Below are 6,367 nucleotides of genomic sequence, written 5' to 3' on the forward strand. Positions count from 1 at the left end.
GGGACTGAGCCATCAGCACCTGCCCCTTCACATCAGCAGAAATAAACCTGCTCCAGAGGCTCCCAATAGACTTTTGCTTTCATCCCATTTGCCAGAACTGCATCACGTCACCATCTTGAACTCCTAAGGAAGCTGGACAAAGGAGTGTCTTGCTTGGGGCTGGGCATCTTGCTGCTTGAAAACAGTCAGAGTTTTATGAGCAAGAAAGGAGGGAAGATGCATATCAGTTAGGCAATGAGCAGGGAATGTCACAACCACCTACCTACAATTTATTGTGGAAGGAGAATAAGTGTTAGATAACTGTGCTATTTCATATAACCACAGGGAAGGAGGGGTCCAAGTGATCCCCAGGTGGGGTCATCTGGACACCACTGTAGTCAGTCTTTACATGCTCTTTTTAATATGAATGAATTGGGTTTTGGGAATTTGTATCAAATCAAGCAAAACCATAAGGATACACCATGGATCGCTGACACAGCAGGAACAGCAAACAGAATCCATATTTTCAACCTGGTTCTTGGCAAGAAATATCCCCTAGATTTCTATAAGACCATAGTCTAAACTGAGCTTTTCTGCCTCTCTTTCTTGTGCTCTCTCTCTCCAGATTTATTGACTGTTTTTTGGACCGCTGGTTTCTTGGGCTGGGAATAATAATCAAGTCATGTTCTTAGAGGAGGAGGTCATCTTGCTGAAATAAGAGTCTATCACTCTTAGTTCAATCACATAGATAAGAACTTGAAAACAAGACAGCTCACTTATTAGGTGTATTTTGTATCTATATTACATTTTTTTCCTATCATAGAAGCTCAAAGGGTTTGAACTGCATCCAACATATCCCCAGAGATCCTAAACAGGGAAGTCTGAGGCAGATCTTATCACCCTGTCCCACAGATATGGATCCTGAGACTCAAAGGCCTTTTCCTGAGTCACACAGCAATAGTCTTCACGGTGAACGTAGCTGCAAATCTCTTTCCACTCGCCCACATGGCCTTCCTGCAAATGCATGTCTCTTGAGAAGCTAAATCATGACCTCAAGTGAAGACGAGGCCATTTCTCAAGTATTTCCTTTAGAAGTAATGAGTTCCTTGAGTGGTCAGCTAGAGTGTGCAAAAGGCCTCAGCTGAAGATTTGTACGAAGCTGGGCTTTTCTCGGTAGATTCACGAGGGCTTCGTGATGTCACCATTTTCGTTTCTGCATCCTTTAAGCAAGAAAGAACTTGTTTCCAACTTAGCATTTGTACTCCTCGTTCTTGTACCTAATCATGGAATAGCTGTGAATCAATACTTAAAATTGTAAAGTATGGAAGGGGGATTGCTGGGAAGATGGTGGAGTAGGAGGACTCTGAACTCACCTCCCATGGATGCAACAAATTTACAGCTACCTGTGGAACAATTACCTCTGAAAGAGCTGGAAACCGGATAAAAGGAACCACCAGAACAAGGGACGACACTGACTGAGGTGGAAGAATCAGAAATCCCTTTCTGCTGAAGAAAAATCCACATTCTAGCTGGAGTGCTTCACAGCTGGGAGCAATCTCAAGGTAAGAAGCTTTTCCTGGAGGAGCAGGAGAGCTTTGCCACAATAAGCAGCTTTTGAACTCAGCACAACCTAGGCAAGTGTCATAATACCTGGCTTTGCTGGCTATTAAAATCAATGGGGAATACCCCCAGAAAAGCTATTGAACATAAGAGAAAGAAAAGCCTGCTCCTAAAGGGCCCAGGCACAAATTCACCCGTTCTGGAAACAAACATAAATTAACCAGAAAGAAAGGTGCATAGTCCTTTGGTGGAAAAGACTCACTTGACAAGCTCTGAGTGCATCTCAGAGAGGCAGGACGTGGCTAGGACCACCTCCCCAGGAACTGAGACACTGGTGGCGGCCATTATTGTACTCTGGTAGAGGGGTGCTGACACAGACACTGGCAGATGCCACTGGATTTCTTCCTCTGCTCTGTTAGCACAGGGGTTTGTCCTGCCCACTAGAGCACCAACTTAATCCAGCTCAGCCAGGGCAGGCAGCCTACCCTCGGGATTGGCCCTGCCCACCAGCAAGCCCAAGGGGAATTTGTGGGCCCATGTAGGTGGGGTGTGTGGGACTTCCGCAGCAAGGCAAGTGGCTCCTCCTCAGTGTGGGGTGGCGCGGCGTGGTATGTGTAGTGGGCAGGACTATGTTGATGGGGTGTGTGGATCTATGGGCAGTGGGGCTTATCAGCTGTAGCTGACTTGTGCTGTTGGCCTTCACAAACAGCCACATAGGGGATCTGCCCCACCTTCCAATGCCTGAACTGTTTGTGTGCTGCCATGCTGGGGGCCATCACCACCCAGCTGTGCTCCTGAGAGAACTGACAACAGCCTCATAGGCTGGAGGCCTACAGCAATTGTGAGCCCCTGAGCCTAGCAACCAGCCATCCTGGGAACCTGACTCACTTATCAGCAAAACAGCAGTGGGTGTATGCTATTAGACCTTATAGCCAGCTGTTCTGGGGCTTCCCCTGCCCATTAAAGTGACTAAAGTGACTATAGCAGCCACTTGCAGCTGAGCCTTACAACTAGCTGGCCAGTGGAACAGCCTAGCCTTCCCGGGCACTTTTAGCTAGAGCAACCCTGCCAAAACAGAATGGCACATGTAGCTCACACAGGGGACACTCCTGGAACATTTGGAAGTGGTGATGAGAGGGAAGCACGTTGCTGGGCCTCAGAAGGCATCTCTTATATAAGGCTACATCTCCAAGATTGGGAGATGTAGTTGATCTACCTAATACATAGACACAAGCACCGAGAAATAGGCAAAATGAGGAGACAAAGGAATATGTTCCAAATAAAAGAATGAGACAAATCCTCAGAAAAAGAACTAAATGAAACAGAGATAAACAATCTACCTGATAAAGAGTACAAACTAATACTCATAAGGATGCTCACTAATCTTAGGAGAAGATTAAATGAACACAGTGAGAACTTTGGCAAAGAATTAGAAAACATAAAAAACACAATTAGAATTGAAAATACAATAATGGAAATGAAAAATTCACTACAGGGAATTGACAGTAGAGTAGAGGATCAGAAGAATGGATCAGTGAGCTGGATGAAAAAGTAGAGGAAATCACTGAAGGTGAACAGAAAAAAGAAAAAAGAATTAAAAAGGACGAGGACACTCTAAGGGACCGCTGAGATAACATCAAGCATACTAACATCCATATTATAGGTGTCCCAGAAGGAGAAGAGAGAGACAAAGGGGAAGAGAATCTATTTGAAGAAATAATAGCTGAAAACTTTCCTAACCTAAGGAAGGAAACAGACATCAGGTACAGGAAGCACAGACAGCATCACACAAGATGGACCCAAAGAGGCCCAACCAAGGCACATTATAATTAAAATGTCAACAATTAAATATAAAGAGAGAATCCTAAAAGCTTCAAGAGAAAGTCAGCAAGTTACATACAAAGGAAACCCCATATGGCTATCAGCTGACTTCTCAGCAGAAACCTTACAGGCTAGAAAGGAGTGGCACGATATATTCAAAGCATTGAAAGGAAAAAACTGACAGCCAAGAATACTCTACCCAGCAAGGTTATCATTCAGAATGGAAAGAAAGATACAGAGTTTTCCAGATAAGCAAAAACTAAAGGAGTTTATCACCAAGAAACTGGCCTTACAAGAAATGCTAAAGGGACTTATTTAAGTGGAAAAGAAAAGAACACAAATAGGAATAAGGAAATGATCAAAGAAAAAATAAATCACTGGCAAAGGCAAATATACAGTAAAGATAGCAGATCAACCACCTATGAAGGTAATATGAAGGTCAAAAGACAAAAGTACTAAAACTAGCTATTTCCATGATAAGAGGTTAAGGGATACACACACACACACACACACACACACACACACACGAGGTTAAAAATAATACAAAAACATAACATGTTGGAGGAAGGGGGTAAAACAGTAGGGCTTTTAGTAAGAGGTCAAACTTAAGAGACCAACTTAATAGATTGCTGTTTACATAGGTTATTATACATCAACCTCATGGTAACCACAAACCAGAAACCTATAATAAATACACAAAAAATTAAGAGAAAGGGACCCAAGCATAACATGAAAGAAAGCCATCAAATCACAAGGGAAGAGAGCAAGAGAAGAAAGGAACAGAGAAGAATGACTAAAACATCCAGAAAAAAGTAATAAAATGGAAATACGTATATACTTATCAATAGCCAATTTAAATGCCAATGGATTAAATGCCCCAATCAAAAGACATAGGGTAGCTGAATGGATTAATAAACAAGAGCCATATACATACTGCATACAAGAGACAACTTCAGACCTAAAGACACTTACAAACTGAAAGTGAAGGGATGGAAAAAGATATTTCAAGCAAATGGTAATGAAAAGAAAGCTGGGGTAGCAATACTTATATCACACAAAATAGACTTTAAAACAAAAACTGTAAAAAGAAACAAAGAAGGGCACTACATAATGACATAATGATAAAGGGTACTATCCAACAAGGGTATTTAATACTTGGAAATACCTATGCACCGAACATAGGAGCGACTAAATACCTAAAGCAGTTATTAACAAACATAAAAGGAGAAAAAGATAGTAACACAATAATAGTAGGGAACTTTAACACTCCACTTACATCAATGGATAGGTCATCCAAACAGAAGATCAATCAGGAAACATTGGCATTAAATGATACACTAGAACAGATGGATTTAGTAGATATATACAGAACATGCCATCCAAAAATCACAGAAGACAAATTATTTATTTTATTTTATTTTTTTAAAGATTTTATTATTTCCTTTTTCTCCCCAAAGCCCCCCGGTACATAGTTGTATATTCTTCGTTGTGGGTTCTTCTAGTTGTGGCATGTGGGATGCTGCCTCAGCATGGTTTGATGAGCAGTGCCATGTCCGCGCCCAGGATTCGAACCAACGAAACACTGGGCCGCCTGCAGCGGAGCGCGCGAACTTAACCACTCGGCCACGGGGCCAGCCCCGAAGACAAATTATTTTTGAATGCACACGAAACATTCTCCAGGATAGATCACATATTAGCCACAAAACAAGTCTCAATAAATTTAAGAAGACTGAAGTAATACTAAGCATCTTTTCTGACTACAGAGGTATGAAACTAGAAATCAACTACAGGAAGAAAATCAGAAAAGCCACAAATATGTGGAGATTAAATAAAATGCTACTGAACAATGATTGGGTCAATGAAGAAATCAAAAGACAAATCCAGAAATACCTGGAGACAAATGAAAATGAAAATATGACATGCCAAAATTTATGGGATACAGCAAAAGTGGTTCTAAGAGGGAAGTTTACAGCAATATAGGGCTACCTCAACAAACAAGAAAAATCTCAAAAAACAATCTAACAGTGCACATAAAGGGATTGGAAAAAGAAGAACAAACAAAGCCCAAAATCAGCAGAAGGAAGGAATTAATGAAAATAAGATCAGAAATAAATGAAATAGAGACTAAAATAACAACAGAAAAAAATCAATAAAATTAAGAGCTGGTTCTTTGAAAAAATAAAATCGACAAACCTTTAGCTAGACTCACCAAGAAAAAAGAGAGAGGGCTCAAATGAATAAAATCAGAAACAAAAGGGGAGAAATTACAATGGACACCTCAGAAATACAAAGGATTATAAGAGAATACTATGAAAAGCTATATGCCCACAAATTGGATAATCTAGAAGAAATGGATAAATTCTTAGAATCATACAATCATCCAAAACTGAATCAAAAAGAAACAGAGAATTTGAATAGATCAATCACCAGTAAAGAGATTGAAACAGTAATCAAAACCTTCCTAAAAACAAAAGTCCAAGACCAGATGGCTTCCCCAGTGATTCTATTAGACATTGAAAAAAGACTTAATACCTATCTTTCTCAAACTTTTCCAAAAAACCAAAGAGGAGGGGTAGCTTCCTAATTCAGTCTATGAGGCAAACATTACGCTGATACCAAAACCAGACAACATCAACACAAAAAAAGAAAATTACAGGCCAATATCACTGACGAACATTAATGCAAAAATCCTCAACAAAATACTAGCAAATTGAACACAGCAATACATTAAAAAGATCATACACTGTGGTCAAGTGCGATTTACTCCAGGATGCAGGGATGGTTCAACATTTGCAAATCAATCAATGTGATACACCATATTAACAAAATGAAGAACAAAAATCACATGATGATCTCAACAGATGCAGAGAAAGCATTCAATAAGATAGAGCATCCATTTATGATAAAAACTCTGAATAAAATCAGTATAAAAGGAAAGTAATTCAACATAATAAAGGCCATATATGACAAACCCACAGCTAATATCATACTCAATGGTGAAAAACTG

This window comes from Equus przewalskii, chromosome 14 (assembly GCF_037783145.1).
Source record: "Equus przewalskii isolate Varuska chromosome 14, EquPr2, whole genome shotgun sequence".
NCBI classification, from domain to species: domain Eukaryota; kingdom Metazoa; phylum Chordata; class Mammalia; order Perissodactyla; family Equidae; genus Equus; species Equus przewalskii.